At 47.7% G+C, this 18,530-nt stretch overlaps 1 protein-coding gene and 1 pseudogene across 2 annotated transcripts in view; both read left to right on the top strand.

The window, feature by feature from the left end:
* Positions 1–18,530, top strand: part of LOC144155501 (uncharacterized) — a 339,376-nt pseudogene that overhangs the window by 194,564 nt on the left and 126,282 nt on the right.
* Positions 13,867–18,530, top strand: part of LOC144167047 (4 kDa defensin-like) — a 12,386-nt gene continuing 7,722 nt past the window's right edge. The window contains exon 1 of one of the 2 annotated variants that reach the window (XM_077696439.1): positions 13,867–13,998. The gene's annotated coding sequence lies outside the window, so the exon portion shown is untranslated. The remainder of the gene's footprint in view (positions 13,999–18,530) is intronic. The other variant, XM_077696447.1, reaches the window with a different exon arrangement.

The following is an 18,530-nucleotide window of genomic DNA, read 5'->3' as shown; positions in this document are numbered from 1 at the left end:
CCGAGGGCTCTTCCGGCACTGTTGTACTAGCGCGTATGCCGCAAGTCAATTAGTGTCAGGCAGTGGGAAAAGCCCGAGGAAAACCGCCTACGCACGTGGACAATAAGCGTGCATGGACAGGCAGTGTGCGAGAACTCCGCCGCCGATTCAAGTTACAGGGGGGCACTGGGCCAAGATATGAATAGGAACCGATCGCGAGTGATGCGGCGACGGTGTCCACAGAAGGCCTTGCTTATATCTTTCCTGCGTTGGCAGTCAGCGCGGTGCCGCTTCCCACGAAACCCGTCTTACAAGCGATTGCAGAGCAGTTATCTACGAGGATAAAAAACACTCGATGGTATTGCGGCGGCGACAGCCCTTTTGGTTTTGTTTTGAGGTCTAGCGAGTGCGTCGTTGGCATGCACGCGTACGGCCTCCGTTCACTCGCATATGCTAACAAGAATACACACAGCGGGCGGCTGTCTGCCTTGCGTGCATTTAACTTAACGCCTTCTTGAAGGAGGATGGCCCCCGTCCAAAACGCCAAAACAAAATTCTGTTTTTTTTTATTGTGCCCCGTTGCGCTATGCCTGGCAATGTGTACTGTGAAGAGGTAGCAGTTCTGGGCCTACTGTCTGAAACCATAGTCTCTGTTTCTCTTTTGGCTGAAACTTCGCTGGAAAAACTGTAGGCAAATTCCGAGAATTGTCTACTAATGCGCAAGCCTTCCTACGCCACCTTTTTTTTTCATTTCTAAGTCTTTTGAAGCGGGATTTCGTATAAGTAGCCAAACGGGTCCAATTAATAAATTATCGTCATTTATATTTGACGTCGGGTCATGCTGGCTATATTAGGCTACTCTGCGTTTCCTGAGGCTATATTTGTCTTGTTTTTTCTTTCCTTTTTTACCAATGATCTGCAGTTAAAACGATTGTAAGGATTCAGTGTCCGACGTTCAAAAATTTGTAATTTTCGTGCAGATACAAGGCGTTACACAGTTGCTGCTTTTAACAACTTCGCGCGTTTCGGTTTCGCTTTCGTGGTATTGTTAAGTTTTTGTCTTAATCGCGTTAGGGCGGTCAGACGGACTTGTTATTTTTTTGTTGGTTCCTTTTTATTTGTATTCTGATTTTTTGTTGTTTCTTAATTGCCTTCAGCAAATAATCGTAATGACACTATTATAAAGATTAGATGTGTTAACTTCGGCAATTTCGCCATTGCAGGCTTGGTGCTCCCGGGCGCTCGGCAAAGAACACTGACGTATAAACAGCATCTCCGGCAGCCGCTTCAAGGGTTTGGTGGACGAAAATCCCCACAAACGGAACACATTCCCTTGGTTCATTTCGGTTCCAGTAATGATGTTCTCCCCGTAGGTATAACAGTGTTTTTGTAGATAGATGGATTACGAAGTTCCCTCGATCCTAATGTTATTCGGGTAACCGATTGGTCGAAATTCCAATCAGGGATGGACGAAATTTGCCGGAGCGATGAGCTTGAAAATCTAGAGTCCGTCATTGAAAGCACACTCCAAGCCTGCAAGCGTTCCGTCCGGCTGTCTCCAAAAGTGACCGAGTTTGACGTGGAGCTGGAGCGCCTTCGTGCTGTTCGTCGCCGCGCCGAACGCAGATACCGGCGAACGAAATGTCTCGAAGATTTGAGAATTTGCAGACGAACGCAAAAGAAGATCCAGCGACGCATTGCCCAAGTGCAAGCACAACGTTGGAAATCTTTTTGTGACACGCTGGACCCTCGCAAGCCTTTGTCGAGGATATGGAAAACTGTGCAAGGGCTAATGACTCCTGTACAGCAGCGCTCCCAATTTAAGGCCCTGGCTATTCACCAGAACCGCCGAGAGCTTGAAGTGGCCGAGGACGTCTGCGTGAGGATAGCCAGTGGAGCAGGCCCTTCTGGACTACTGCTCGCCAGTGACATCCCTGCATCGCGGGATTCAAGGATGGACGTTCCATTTAGCATGGAAGAACTGCGGGCGGCATTGGCTGCATGCAAGCCATCTTCGTCTCCTGGGCCTGATGGAGTCACATATGCTGCTCTCCGTCACCTTGGCAAGGATGCCCGACAAGCCTTGCTGGAATATTTCAACGATCTATGGTGTGATGGTTCCGTTCCTCAAAAATGGAAGACCAGCCACCTCGTTCCGCTCCTGAAGCCCGGAAAATCTATGCTGGATCCACTGGCATACCGACCAATTGCACTTGCAAGTTGCGTTGGAAAGCTGATGCAGCGAATCATTCTCGCACGTCTGGAGTGGTTCCTGGAGCGTTACAATGTCTACCCTGATGTCATGGCTGGTTTCCGTCGTGGGCGCTCATCCACTGACTGTCTTATTGATTTGGTGACTTTTGTGCAGCAGCGGAAAAGTGCGAAGCGGATATGTGCCGCGTTGTTCCTCGACGTTAAAGGGGCCTACGATAACGTGGAGCACGATGCGATTCTCAAAGTACTGCAGGCTGTGGGGCTCGGTGGCCGGGTCTACCAGTGGATACGGAACTACCTAACAGAGAGGTCATTCTTTGTTATGACTGCAGATGGGCCGACATCAGCTCACTATACTCACCGTGGTGTTCCCCAATGAGGCGTCCTGAGCCCTACACTGTTCAACCTTACACTAATTGGCCTGATTTCTCGCCTTCCAAGGAGGGTTCACGTGTCGATATACGCCGACGATATATGTGTTTGGGCAGATGGCGTGACTCGTCGGCATGTGCGCGCCCGACTGCAAAATGCCGCAGACTTGACGACCTCATATCTACACGGACAAGGGTTGGAACTATCCAGCAGCAAATGCGCCGTGCTTCCGTTTACACGAAAGCCTATGTATGCATACCCTTTGTATATTAATGGTGAAAGGGTGTCTTATGTGAGAAATCACAAGTTTCTCGGCATAGTTGTCGACAGAGGCCTTTCTTGGAGCGCTCATGTTAACGTTCTAAAGAAGAGGCTCTCTGCAGTGGTGCATGTGCTCAAACTCATCGGCGGCAAGACGTGGGGGACACCATTGAAATCGATGTTACAGCTCTACAACGTGCTGTTCTTGGGCTATCTGCGATACAGTGCCCCTGTCCTTTCTGGAGCATGCCGCACAACTACTCGGGCACTTCAGGGTATTCAAGCTCAGGCCCTGCGAACCTGTCTTGGCCTACCACGATGTACGTCCACAGCAGCGACCATTGCCCTGGCTCAAAATCACCCTTTTGCAACCTTTGTGGACGTCGAAATACTCAGGACACATATCAGGCACCTCGCCCGTCTACCTGATCATCACCTCGCGGGAATACCAGCGACCCGTCCACGGGCGTCGTTCGCAAGGGTAGTAGCTGCCCACAACACCAGCGTTCCATCGAACTACACGCCGGCGATGAGACCGCTCGTTCCGCTGTGGTGTGTGATGCAGCCCCGAGTGTGCCTAGATATCCCAGGAGTGACAAAAAAACGTGATCTTCCAAAACCGGCCCTGCAACAGCTCGCTTTGACGTACATGCACGAGACATACAGTGACCGAACCCATGTATACACTGATGGCTCGGTAACATCTTCGGGTTCTGCCGGAGCTGTCGTTATACCACGACTGTCACTGTGCAGCAAATTCAAGATAGCCAATCTTACGACATCTACGGCTACAGAACTTACGGCCATCCGTAGCGCTCTTCACACCATCGAGCAAAGTTCGTGCCGCAGATGGGCTATCTTCTGTGATTCGAAGCCTGCACTTCAGTCACTCCAGTCAGCGCTGTGCCGGGGACCTCACGAACAGCTCCTGACAGAAATAAGAATGGTATACGACCGTGCTGCCCAGGCGGGTCATGATGTCACCCTACAGTGGCTTCCTAGCCACTGCGGCATTGTCGGCAACGAAAGTGCGGACGCTGCCGCCCGGCTGGCGCATCAAACAGCGACAACTGTACTCATCCCATTGTCTAGGACGGACGCAGCTAGGGTCCTCCGCATTCTTGCCCGGGAAACAGCTATCTCCCAATGGTCTCCAGAAGATTCCACATGCGCACGCATTGGTGCCTTTGACCCGCACCTGCAACGTCCCCTTCCACTAGGCCTCCCACGGTCTGACGCAACTCTTCTTTGCCGTCTCTGGCTGGGGGTGGCATTCACAAATGCTTACTCGTACTTAATAGGAATGGCAGCAAGGGCGGAGTGCGAAACGTGCGGCACATCGGAGACGATACGCCACGTTTTATGCGAGTGCCCACGCTACTCGGCTGAAAGAAAAAAGCTGTCGTCAGCGCTGAGGAACCTGGACTCTCGGCGGCCATTTTCGGAGGGAAAGATTCTGTGCCACTGGCCTTCTCAGTCATCCGCTCAGAAGGCGACTAAGGAAGTATTACGTTTTCTACGGGCGACGAACTTGAACACTAGGCTATAGACTGAGAGCTTCCAGTGTCAATCACTGTCAGTGCCTCAGTGCTGGGCATACGTGTCTGGTCCAACTTTTCCTCTTTTTTTCCCCCTCTCTCTTTTTTGCCCATTTCCCCTTTCCCACGTGCAGGATAGCAAACTAGGCTCTAGCCAGGTTAACTTTCCTGCCTTTCTTCTATATTCTTCCTTCCTTCCTTGTAGAGAACAGTGAAGACAGCAAACTTATAAATAATGTCTTCTCTCGAAACTCGCCGTTTCAGTCATTTTTCAAAGTATATGTTTGCCGATAGCTTTTACCCTTACATTTTCTTTATTTTTTGAAATGTCGCCCCAGCGCAGCGAACGGTTATTAAATAAAAACGAGGAGCTGCAAATTGCGACACCCTGGCTCAAGGAAGACAAATTGTGCGTCGTGGCGGTCCAAGCAAAAATGTTCCACAGAGTGCGAACTGTGTACGCCACGGTCTACAAATTCGGTATACCGATTCGAATACTAATTTACAGTGGTATTTTTTAAGCAAGAAATCGTTTTCTGAAAATTACAATTAACCGCAGGAACCACATAGGAAAAGGCCAGGGAGAGCGTAAGAAAAGAGCAGAAAGCAAAAAAAAAAAAAAAAAAACGCAATATCAATCCGGACCTAAACCAAACTTCCGGATGCAGTAGGCGTATAATACACAATCTTCCGAATGATTCCATTTTTGTTTCATTTACGACAGTTTTTCTTGGCCTGCTGAAACGTAAAAATCCTGGTCTGTCGGTTTCTCACCTATAGACCACTCGAAAAAAAGATGAACAGTCCAACCGCTAGACGCGCGACTCCAGCAGAGCCACCACCGGGGATCGGACCCACGTTAAATGCGGGGAAAGCGGGCGCCCTACCGACTGAGCTACGAACGGCAGATGACGTGAGAAGCATGGGACTGGAACGCAGGAAACGAACTCGGTTCGTTAAGCGACGTGGTGAGAAAACACTGCCCGCACGCATTAATAAATCGCAGAATCGTTATAGCCGCGACTTCAATTACTTGCACAGTTCGCGGATATGCCGGAAGAAGGTGGTAAGGTAACGGCATGGTCATAGCCAAGGTATCGGGAAGGGAAGGAGAGCGAAGGATATAATCCCTCTTTATTTCGGAACGCTTTTGAGGCAGATTCAAGTCAAAGATGAACGTAGCGGGCTTGATCACTCAGTCCATTGTTTATGACTGGGCCATCAGCTGAAATGACATTAGAGAGCACAAAAATAACGGAATACGTGAGGGAAATTCCAACAATAAATATAAAACAGGTTGAGAGGGGAAAATGTCTGAAGATGCACTTTTGATGCATTTGCACAATTTATGCTCGGAATTAGCAGGGCTTACAATATAATGTAAGTATAGGCTAAGTAATATCTCGACAACTTTACTATCCAAATGAAAAAGAAAATTATACTTGACTGCTGGAATCTAACTAAACTATTGACGCCATCCAGTGGGAATTTAGTCGCAAGAATTCGCGAAAGAAATACTCGCGCTATAAATAATAACTCGAAATTTTAATGGTCGTACAAGGCGCCAAAGTTAGATCATGAGAATAAATGAATGCTGGGAAGGGGGATTTTAGAACTACCCGCCCTTGGACGCGGGTTCGATCCCAGCCGGGTGGCCACTTCTCAGATGGAGGCAAAAAGCGAGGAAACCTGGCGCATCGAGACTTCGGCGCACAATAAAAATTCCCAGATGGCGAAAATTAATCCAGAGCCCTTCACTACGGCGCGCCTCATCACCCAGTTGCAGCTTCGGCGCGTCAAACCCCAAAAATTTTGAATTTGAATTTCGAACTCTCTGAGTAAAGATTGGGAAAGGGAAGGAAGTTCGTATTGCGTAGAAAAGAATTTATAAATAGCAAATGAAAGAGAACGGGAATGAAATTTGCAGGCGTGTTATAAAATGACCATTAAGTAAGTGTAAAGGCTAAAGGGAGACTCCTTAGGTAGTGTAAGAAAAAAAATTCGCATGTGTCTCAAAAGAGTTGATTGTAAAACAAATAAAAAGCACAGGGAGTAGAAAGAATCGAATAAGAAGCAAAATGAAAAACAGTCGAGCCGCTTCCTTCCGCAGGCAATGTACTTACCTCGTCCAGCAAGCGTTAGGACGGCTATATCATTGCGCCGAGTTTTATTTACTTGTCATAATAATTTAGCCCACAGTGAAGTTGGAAACGTTACAGAATTCCCGGCTGCTGTGCTGTGAATACGTGGCCATCGACGGACGGAGAAAAAAGTTGCAGAAAAAAGTTGTAACTCTTGTTTTGTGTACGCTATCCAGAAACAGTATACATGACAATTAGCCGCTAAAGCGACTGTAATATTACAGTCTCTTCCCCCTGCCTTTCATAATTACGTAGTTCGCGGTGAAGTTGCAAATATTGTCGCATTCCCGTCTGCTGCCACTACCTGTACTCCTACGGGCAAGAAAGGGACAGCCCCATGTTTTGTCGGAAATCCAGTCCTTCCAAGTTTTATTCAGCTAATCTACTAGAAAGTATGCTCACTCGCTAATTACGGACAGACATGTTTTGTTTCGCCCAATACTCGGACTGCACCCAGCTTCGTTGATAATCCTTCTTCACAGAGTGAAAGAGCACTGATTTTTTAAATATTCATTATCGACTTCGCAACAAATACGTGAATTAACATGAGGCTATTTAAGACTGATGTAAAACTGATAGGGAGGTTCACTCAGCTTTGCACAATGGAGCGGTAAACAATGCACGGAGCATAGTTTCCAATTGGTGGGAAGTACAAGAAATGTAGACTACTCATGAGTACAAGCAAGAACACAGGTAAGCTTTTATATACACTGGGTATCTCCGATTTACAGTCCCGGACTCACCGCGGATTGTCCGCGGGTAGTGCGAGGATTCCCCCACGCCATAGGGATGTATGGGAAAAATGAATACCGGACTGCTTCTCGCGGAGTCTGCGGTGAGTCCGAGACTGTAAATCGAATAGCCACACTCTAAAGAACATTTCACTGCGTCGAGTTAAGCAGAAAATATATCGCCATAACGATTACACAGATTTAGTGGGACAGCCATGCCACTCCTTCCGCCTTGCGACAACTCATCTGCCTCAAAAGACGCTTCGACTGAGCCCATCGCAGTTTAAGTCGAATATCCACACAACTTCGCCAGCTCGGTCCCAGAATACGGGGACGTCATGAGAAGCTGAAAAATAACGCATTGAAAGATGATAGATTACATATATTTTAATAAACGTAAGTAAACTACTCACAGATACTCAAGAGGGCTGGCACTCGCACGCGCGTGCGCGTATGCATGCGTGTTGGCTGATTGATTTTGAGGTTTGACGCGCCGACGCTACACAGGCGATGAGGCGCGCCGTAGTGGAGGACTCCGGAATAATTTTGACTACCTGGGGATCTTTAACGTGCGCCGAAACCTCGAACACACGGGCGTTTTTGCTTTTCGCCTTCACCAGAAAAACGGCCACCACGGCAGGGAATCGAACCCACGTCCTTGTGCTCAGCAGCACAACGCCATAGCCACTGAGCCGCCGCAGCGGGTATGTTTTACAGCTCATTCAAGGCTACGAACGTTCGAATTGTGTGTGCTATAGCTTTATGGCCCTGCCAGTTAAAACGGTCGTCACTCGCATGAGTGTTGTGCTGGTTGTTAATGGCTGCAGGTACTGAATTTTGCCAGATGCGAAATTTTTCTCTGCTCATGGGGGACGAGCAGCGGGGGGAGGGGGAGTTCCGAGAGGGTGACTCAATACGCTCTTACGGTCGAGGGTAGAAAGAGTCAAAATTCTTAAAAGTTGTTGGAATCTTTCATGCCATGGAGAAGCCGTGCCCGCACTTGTAACTTTTAACTGCAAAGCAGTATATGTCTAACCCCCCTCCTCCCCCCCCCCCCTCCCCCCCGTTTTCATTCCCGTGTAATCGATTTACTTGGCGCCGCTCCGGGGCTCCTTCTCACCGCCACTGACACCTCTTTCACAACTATTTTCCCCCTCGCCTCCACCGATGCTCCTTTGCCAAGTTGCGCAGTCGGTAGCTAGCGGTGGTAGTGCGGTTATCAGATGATTGCGAAAAATGAACAGAAGCACGGATGGCCGTGAAGAAATGCACTGACGATTACTATACCGGGGGGATGAAACTCCTCCGTTTTTCTGTCCCGTGACTGCAGCGATCCTAACGTTTGGGGGCTGTACTACATACGAGCACAAATGAACGTTGTTGTTGCATTTAATATTTATTACCAGGTTACTTATTAATTACGGAGTTTTTAAATGCAGAGCATTTCAGTAACTCACGATGGCACCCTCGTTGACGTCCGTAGTCGTAGTCCGCACCCCTCCCCCTACACTATATAAAAAAAAATACTATCCGGAGCCTGGTTTCGATCCCTCGACCCAGCAGGCGGAACGCAATGCACATGGTGCTCTAGCCACTGCGCCACAAAGCCGACACAGAATGGGAGGCTACGAACGCGCCTTATATCCTTGACTCATTCAAACTACGTCAAGAAGCTGCTGATACACAACGCATTCACTACCAGCAACTCCCCAAACACTAAACGCTAACGCAATACACCCACCCCCTATGCGACGCATTTACTCGAGTCCCCCTCGCGGGGAGATGGGCCCAATTTTTAATGTGCAAGTGAACTTAAAAGTTGCAGTTCGAGATTGCGAAAATACGAGCGCCACCAGGAGTGGAAAGCGGGAACCGCGCCTTTCTACTTCGCACCGCTGAAAAGGGGCGTTTCTAGTCGCTCCCACAGGTATGCTACGATCCACGGTGTTCCGAGGGCCGTTTTTTTCACCGTAAAGTTCGTTTCATCGAAACAGACGCATGAATGGATTCGCGCCGTCATCACAGATGGTGCTGTACTGAGTGGTGTCGAAATTCTTCACACCAGGCCGCATAAAATTCTTTTGGATCCCGGCGGACGAAAGGTACGATCTGGATGCTGCTCGTTTTGCTTTTCTACGCTTGCACGACATAGCAGGATGCGGTTGCAGCAGTAGCTTTATAATTTAAGTGAGCATACACGCGCACTATTTATTTCTTACATTCTGATTGTCTTCTTTGACTATTGAATTACGCATGAAATGCGTGGCAGAGCATTTGGTAATTTATCCAATGTCTACATTAGGTACACACGTTTGTTTATACGTGCATTACTGATTCAATGCGTTTCGATCGTGTGTTTTGCATTTTAGCGCAAGTGAATGCACGGTATGCAGCAAAATATACAAATGAGGCAACATATACAAAAACTAATGGAACAGTGAGCCTATCTGCACTTTTTTTATTAGCTTTTGATTGCCTGCGTTTAGTTTGTTTTCGTAGCATGCGTTGCTGTTGTTATTATATTAATAATATTGTTGTGATTATTATGATTAATATCAGTATTATTGTTATCGTTATTATTATCAGCCTATTTATGTCTGCAGCTGGAGGAAGGCATCTCCCATACACTTATGGCTCAAAGGGTGGGTCCGTAGGTTCATATCATGTTGTTAGCTAGTAGTGACTACATAAATAATTAATTGCGTTTCAATTGTGTGTTCTCGTGAATCAACGAAACATAGCAGAATGAATTTGTAGCAATAAATACACAAACTAAGCAATTACTGTATATGTTTATAATACAATCATAACCGTAATTCCGCCATTTTTATAATTTAAGCTTCAGTTCCGTGCTTCGAGTTTCAGCTTTAAGTACAAGAACGATATATTCACAAAAACGAAGTTACCGCTATAAGCCGATAAATAATTAGACAATGCAGGCTTAACATTTGCAAGTAATTTATTAGAGGTTTTTAAATAAGGTTTGTATAACCGGTTTACTGCAGGGCCTGAGAAATACCTGAGGAATACATAGTGCGCGAAAGTATATATGCATGAATAATTGCTTAGCGATTCTGGTGGGGGATGGCTGCTTTTCTCTGCAGAAATCTATTTTGGATTAGGAGGAAAGGTGGGTCGTTGCCACCGAGCTCGCACAAACAGAAAAACGTATCCGCGTCTCCTAATAATAAAGGATGATTGTAATTTAAAATTTGCCTTTACGATTGGTGTTGTCACAAGTCGTCTTCGTAGCCAAAATCGATTTAAGAAGGAAAGATTCCTAATACATCAGGTAACATTTATTTTGAATACAGATGCCAGTTTTCACTCAAACCTATGTTCGCCCGAAAGCCGCATTACAGCTAGTATTCATTCTAACCCAAATATACAAACGTGCTTGTTGATGTTCCAGATCTCGCGTTTGGCTCCAGTGTTTAGAAGGCAGGACCTGGCTCATTTACCATCTCGACAGATCTACAGCAGTTACCGGCTGTGTCTTGCCCATTTCACCAGCAGAGACTACGCGGACCTTGGACAGACAAGGCACTGGACACATATGCACTGGCTGGATACCTAGTTTTTTTTTTTTTTTTGCGATAGTATGCCCTTTGGCATAAAGTATACCTAGTTATTAGCATGCGGCCATGTGCCATACATTTTTGTTTGCGACTAAAAGCGCAAAATATCGAAGTTGTGTTTTTACTGTATGGATGGTAATTTAGGCAATAAAAATTAAAATAACTGTACTCTTTATTCTTGTCTAGATTGTGTGTACTAATAAACCAAAACAACGTCGTACTTAGAATAAGTGGTTCAAAAAGAAGTGGTCGCGCAAAACTTCATTAATCAGAAAAAAACAAAAAAACAATTGCCCTTTTGATAATGTGGCGGGTTGCGCAACAGGAACAAGGTCGTGCGCTGGCCATCTGAATATCTTCCACTCGCTCAATTTACCGTGCATGTGCGCCCCAATTGAATTTGGCGCTCGCATTGAATTTGACACACGCATGCACACACACGCACGCGCACGCACGCGCGCACGCACACATGCGCGCGCACACACACACGCACGCGAGCACACGCACGCACGCACGCACATGGGCGCACTTTATTCCTGCCGCTGCTGTTCGAAAACCAAGGTGCTAGCAATTCATTACGGACGGGCGTGTTTGCCTGGTTAAATGCACGCACACTACACTGAGACAATATTGAGAGCACTAATTTATGGAGAGCAAATGCTAAGGGGGTTGGGTTCTGCTACAACGTGGCTGGTTGCCCAGTTACGGGGAACAACAGGGCACGCTTGTTCTAATTGAGGACCCACACATCCAAATGTAATGCGGAAAGCGTTTGACGGAGGCGAAGCAACCGATACCCCAACCTGCCTTCACAGGCGCGTAAGGCGTTCTCCTTCCTTGGTTTCAACATCTACCGTGGCACGGCAGCAACGCCCAATGGCCTGGCGCAGTTGTGTGCCTGAGTCTGGTCCCGAACGCGCTCATGATCCATTGCATCTTCTGGACGAAATGCCGCCACACTGGCTTGGGTGGACGCGCACTCCACCGCATCGACTCGTGCTCACCATAGTGAGTGAAGACCTAAAGTGAGGACGCATTAGCAGAGCACCGAGTGTACTGCCGGTACGACTAGAGTTGTAGGACACCAGCACAGTCGATGTTCCAGCGGACGCCGAGAAAGCACTGCACCTCATCCCTGAATGGAAAAATACTAAGAATTTAACGTAGAAAGCCAAGGAGAGAGCGGATAGCTTTATGTGCCTATTTGCAGTCACATTTGAGAAATTCTGGCAGTGATAACGCTTATTTCTCACGCACACATTGTGCAGATTATTCCCGTCATACAAGCAAATTGTTTACCCCTTCAAGCTGATACGGTGGCTGCTGTGTTTCTTTGTTTTTGAAACAGATCGTATTTTTTATTAACAGCATTACAAAACCGATTTCTGGAACGTGTTCAAGGGAAGGAATGCGTGGAATCATGCTTTTCAATCGTGGTTGCTAAAGCCACGAGGTCAATCTAGTGCAGAGGGGTTTCTTCACAACGGAGCTATCAGCGAGTGAAAACGCTTACGCCAGGCGTACTCTTCAGTCAACAAGAAGCACCGTGAAAGCGCACCAACTTTCATATTTTTGGGGCTGCGCGCGCCGAAGCAAAACCTTGGTTATGATACGGGACGGATTGGGGGGTCCTGGAATATTTAAGACCTGCGAATGTTACGGTGCGCCGAAATCTCGATTCATTAGAGATTCTGTTTTTTTTTTCAATATGAAACTTTTGCTTCGATAAAGTCCTAGGCCTTGTTTCGAGCGGGTAGAAGAAATACAAGCAGCGTTACTCTCAACAGACATTTATGTTCAATAAACATACTATCAAACGCTTTTGCGCCGCCAAGAGCAATTAAACGCATATTTCGATCGTAATGAGTTTGGGGGCCACAATACTTAACCTGGCACCGCAGCTGGACCGAATTTTTTCGTAGCCAGATCTCGTTGTATGGCGCACTATTAGACGCAGCGTTTGTCATGTATGCAGCGTTAAGTTTTGATTTCGGAAGCAGGGTAGCTGTAATCATTACAGCTACCCTGCATCCAATATTCATCGGGAAGAAGCGTGCTGGCCACCCAGCTCAGCCGATTGAACAATCAACCGTCCACAGTAGACGCATTGTTAGGACATCGGTCCCTAACATCGTCTTCAAAGAATGGGAAAAAAACCCTTCTACGTTTCATGGACGACAGAACCTCAGACGAACGACTGTATAGTGCCCAAAAAGGGACGAGTGTTTGCGCATTCCCTCCCCACTCTCCCTGTTTTCATGTGTCCTCTGTTTTATCCCCTGAACAGGCCTACCCCAGTGCAAGGTAGCAAAGCAAGCTCTACACCTAGCTAACTTCTCGACCTTTTCTTTTGTTTTCCTCCTCCACCTCCTAAGCGTAGTAATCGATTCATCGAACAACTCGGGCGCGAAGTGGGATTTCTTTAAATTTTTATATACGCTGACGGTAGGTTAACTGTCGAGGTAGAATACCTTACCTCGGATCTCTTACAGGAGGTTAGGATATCTTTAGTTTTCCCACCAAGCACCCGAAGGCCGTGCTTCAAATTAGTCGATTACAGGAAAATAACTTTATGATCCGTGCACGATTAACCGTATACAGCATACTCATTTGAAACCTGTGTGGCAACAGATCCTAAATCGGAAGCTTCAGTTTACAAAAAAAAAAAAAGAACACTGCGTCAAATGACAAATTCCCAATTAATGGTTTCTCTCCTCCAACTATACGGCGGATTGTTGCGGTATCTGGGTTGTCTCACACATCAGGGTTTTTTGAAGCAACCACGGTGTGCGATATCTCCGAACAGGCAAAGTTGGAGACGCCGTGACGATAACCCCCGCCGGAACCATCGATGCTACGCAGGCTAGCCAGGGTAGAAAATCTTGCCTGTCTTTCCTTTTTCTATCTACATATACGTTTTCACTAACTGAGCAGCGGTAACGGATGAGTTGTCCTGTCAGTCAACTCCAGGTTAACTAACAGGAAAACCGGAGTCGTGCGATCCTCCGTTAGTTGCAGGCCCCGAGTGAAACCTACATTGTAATGACGTGTAGGGGAAAAACCGCTAAAAGAGTCGCGTCTCAGTTCAGTACCGTGTCTTGTTCTCAGATGTGCGCATGTGCATATATAAGGATCGTGAACACTGGCTCGAAAGCTGCCGTCTTCAGGAAGCTCATCTCACAAAGTAAGTGGCGCTTCCTCATCCACATCGTACAATATGAGTTAAAGACAAGTGTAGAGACGCTTTTTCTGATTGAAATTTATAGAGATTATTAAAATGACAATGTATGCAGGCAACGGAATCTGTGTAATGGTTGTTAGCCCCGTTCTCAGACTTTTTTACTGCTACGAGCTGTTCGGAGGAAGAAATGTATAATTTGTTGCGGGAGATCTGAGCAACCATAGGAGATCGTGCTTTTATAACTCCCACGCTGGTGGCTAACGTGAGAGGACGTTGTTATCTACACCCTTGATTGAGGGACTGTCTGTCATATTGAGGATAAAAAAGCGAAAACTTCTCTGCATGAAGTCAGCGAAACGCTAATGAACACTGCGTAGCCTGAGTTCTTTTTCAAGCCTTTACAGCGGCTCCCCCCGTAACGTATCGGTTTGAAGCGTTAAATATACGTGTTTGAGGAAGAAACTAGCCCAGAAAAGGCTTACGATGGGTTCCGAGAAAAGAAACTAATTGAGATAATATTGGAGGTTCTTTAAGAGTGTCTTAGCATCTGGTCCCTCTCCCCCACAAACTTGAGGCTGGGCGCGATGAGCCCGCCTCTGGCACAACGAGCCAACCTTGCACAGGGTGACGTTTCCACACTTTAGCAGCGGGATTGGGTGCCTGTCGGTCCTTTTGTTGCCCACCAGTATCGGCATCTCGTCGCAGTCATTGATTCATCTTTATCCGTCTTTATTTCTTCTTTTCTACGATATTACGTCTAGAATGTTTACAATTGCGTTTTAAAATTCGCTTGAACAACGCGTACATGCGTTGACGGGAGTCACGGGACCCGTGTCTGAAGAAGCAGGTAGCAAGCCACGCTCAGACTTGACGTCTTCTGTTACATCGGCAGCATAGCGAAGGAAGCTGTTCAACAAACTGCCACTTTATATCAACGAGACTATCGTTGAGAACTGAGCTGTTCACTGCGCGCGAAAGTAAACTTGAAAGAGCTGGACACTGTATTTTTCATGGTATTGCATGCTCCACGTGCATAATGGGCGAAAATGAAGTCAGTGATTCTTTACTGCCGTTCTCGTATTTATTCATGGGTTTTCACAAGAGCTGTGTTTGCCGTCTGCTAAGCGCATTGCCCATAGGCAAAAGAAACTGCGATCAGCAGACACCAGGACATGTGGGAATTTTCTCTTTTGCATGAATAAATTTAGCGGTGACTTCCTTGGAGTAAGCTGTGGTTATTGCTGATCAACAGGTAGTTTTGATACATTTAGTTCTGGGTAGCCGCAGCGAGTGGCGAAAAAACGCGACAGGTCCAAAAAATCTCTTGGGGGCTGATCCAGCGCAGTTATAATTAGAGCTCAAAGAAGAAAGATAAGAAGGTTAGGTATCTGTTCGTAATCGTCAACAAAATACGCGCTCATCAACACGTCACCCTTGCCCTCTTAATAAAGTTGTTAGCTGAAGGGAGCAAAAAAAAAAAACCGCGATGGCTGGACAAAATCAGCACAATACACAAGAAAAAAAGGCGACATTGAAGTTCGCAGTCTTCAACAAAATGCTCTCTGATTTTGCGTGCCAATGGCTCACGACACTCCAAGACACGAGAAGGATTACTTGGTAAAGAGCAAGTACAACACACAGACTGGCAGTTTATAACCGGACTTCCTGACTTCAGCTATCCCGGAATTTCAATGTAGCTGTCTGGGAAAATCGCAGGCGCGCATGACGGAGATCTTGGATACGTGAATTGTTTACAACCAAAGAAGTGAGAACTGCATTTTATTATCCTCTTCATCGGTTACCATTCGGTTCCCTCTGCACTATGGTAAAGCAAAACTAATTCACTCGCGCTGTCATGTGTCAAGGGCAACCCTCTTGGAGGGGATGCACCAAAACCCCCTGAAGAGAGAACGAAGCCCTGAAATTTGAAGTGCGCCTCAAAACTGGACCAATCCACGAGCGCCGCGACGGAGCCCCATGACATCGTGACCAAATATGGTAGTGAAATGGGGAGCCAATCCGAGAGCGCCCTGAGGGAGCCCAATGACATTGTGACCAAATATGGAAGGGAGAAGGGAGACGCACATCCAATTTTAGAGTGCGGCGAGGGAGTTGAGAAGGTATATAAGTGAAGGGCCTAAGAAGGAGGAGAGGGAAGGAACCAGGATCCAGAAGGAGCACGTGAGCTTCGAGAAACGAGCCAGGGGGACGCGGCAACGTTACCGACTATGCCTACCAAGCCTGGGCAGGAGCGGGCTGACCTCGCATCGGCTTCGGCGTCCTAGTCGCACCACCAACCTGCGTTTTGGTGGCTCCAGCGGCGATGGCCGGGCACCTGAAGCGAGCGTTCACGCCCCATCGACCTTTGCTTCGACGGCCCCACAAGGCTTCGTTCCGGGACCTACCTGGGTATCTCCGGCGGCAGCGGCTACCTCGAGAGTAGCCACCGAGGAACGACTTTGGGACGCGCGGAGGAGGAGGAGGAGGAGGAGGGGCACAACTTTTATTATTTCGAAGTCTTGTTGATGGAGCCCTCAGTCCAGGGCGCCATTGGAGCCACCCACCGTCTTCGCCTGTTCGATCAGCTGCAGCTGTCTGCTGGGGCAAGAGCTAGCGAGTTCTCTCTCTCACTGCTCTCGGGAGGGGTTTGGGATAGGGTCAATGTGGGGGTTAACTTGGCATTCCATTACCATGTGGTAAAGTGTGGCAGGGACGCCGCAGTGGGTCACAGGGGATCGTAGAGGATTGGGTGTATAGCGTGCAGCCTCGTAGGGTGTGGGTACGTGTTCGTCTGGAGTTGACGAAGAGCAGTCTGTTGGAGCCTGGTTATTTGCTCAAAGACTGGGGGGTATGGCATTCGGCAAAGCCGGTAATGCCGTGTGATGCCATTGTACGTGAGAAGGGGGTATACTGTCCTTTCCTTTTCTTCTAATGGTGCTCGGCTGACCAAATCTTGAGCGAAGGCGTGCGCCGCCTGGTTTACGCAGAGAGAAGAGTGGGCTGGGGTCCAGATTATTCTTGTTTCTACGAGGTGGGCGTTGAAGGATGATTTCGAGAGCGATCGTGGAAATTCTTCCTGCCGCATAATTTCTGTATGCCGCTTGGCAGTCCGTGATGATGGTGGATGCTCGGGTTTGGGCGATTACGAGGGCGATTTCCATCTCTTCTGCTTGCAGCGTTGTGGTCTTCCGTAATGTTAAGGTGTGGCGGTTACCGCAGCTTTTACTTTATACCGGGCATAGTCCGCGGCGTCAGTGTATATCGCTTCCTCGGATTTTCCGTATTGATGTTGAAGAGCTTCTGCCCTAGCCGCTCTTCGTGCCTGATGGTGTTCGGGGTGCATGTTCCTCAGCAAGGGGTGAAGTTTCAGTCTTGCCTTGATTTCTGGAGGGACTGTGGCCGCGTCTTCCGTCTCCGTGAGAGCGTTAAGCTTTAAAGAGGCCAGAACTGATCGACCGCTGCTCGTGAGGCCGAGCGGACTTGCTGTGCCGTGAAATGGGTTTCCACGATTTCTTTTATGGTGTTGTGTATCCCTAGTGCCGCAATACGTTCGGTGGACGTTGTCGGTGGGAGGGCCATGGCTTGTTTGTAAGCTTTCCTAATAAGGGTGTTGAGCTTTTCTTTGTCTGCTGCTTGGGGGATCGTGTAGTGGGTTGCGTAGGCTAGGCGTGAAATTATAAATGCTTGAACGAGCTTTATCGTATCTTGTACTTTCATGCCATACTTTTGAGTCGATACTCTGCGGATCATTCTCGTTATCTGCGCAGTGGATGAGTCCAGTTTTTGAAGTAGTCGGGTGTTCTTGCAGTCTTCTTGATAAGTCATGCCGAGAATTTTAATGTGATCTGTGGGTTCTACGCGTATACCGTCCATCATTATGTAGAACCAGGTAGCTGGGTCATGACGACGTTTTTGCGCCAGCAGGAGGTCGGATTTTTGGGGAGCGCAGGCGAGTTCGCATTCTTTCGCGTACGTGTGTACAGTATCGGCAGCCTGTTGCAGTCTGTCCGGCATTTCCCCTTCCGACCCTTTGGCTATCCATATTGTGATGTCGTCTGCATAAAGACCATGTTTTATGGCTGGAATGCTTCCAAGGTTTTGTGGCAGGTTTATCATGGCGATGTTGAACAGCATCGGAGATAATACAGCGCCTTGTGGCGTGCCCCTGCTTCCATATCTGTGGGGGTCGGACTGCAGGTCGCCTGCTTTCAGGATTGTCTGTCTGGCTGTTAAAAAATCTCTAACGTAGCCATATGTACGTTGTCTGCAGTCTAAGGAGGCGAAATTCCTGAGTATGGCTGTGTGGGCTACATTATCAAATGCTGCCTTTAGATCAAGTGCGAGAATTGCCTTGGGTACATTTTTGCTTGCGTTGTCAAAATTTTCTTTTTTTAGTTGTAGTAGTATGTCCTGTGTCGATAGCTTTGGCCGGAATCCAAACATTGTGTGTGGTATGCGATCGGTGTTTTCGAGGTAATTTTGAAGTCTCTGTAGAACGACGTGCTCTGTGAGTTTCCCGACGCAGGATGTTAAAG

The sequence above is a fragment of the Haemaphysalis longicornis genome, unplaced genomic scaffold, assembly GCF_048455015.1.
Source record: "Haemaphysalis longicornis isolate Haplotype H1 unplaced genomic scaffold, Haemaphysalis longicornis Haplotype H1 scaffold_1, whole genome shotgun sequence".
Lineage (NCBI taxonomy): Eukaryota > Metazoa > Arthropoda > Arachnida > Ixodida > Ixodidae > Haemaphysalis > Haemaphysalis longicornis.
The sequence above is the reverse complement of the archived record's forward strand: the minus strand, read 5'-3'. Positions and strand labels throughout refer to the sequence as shown.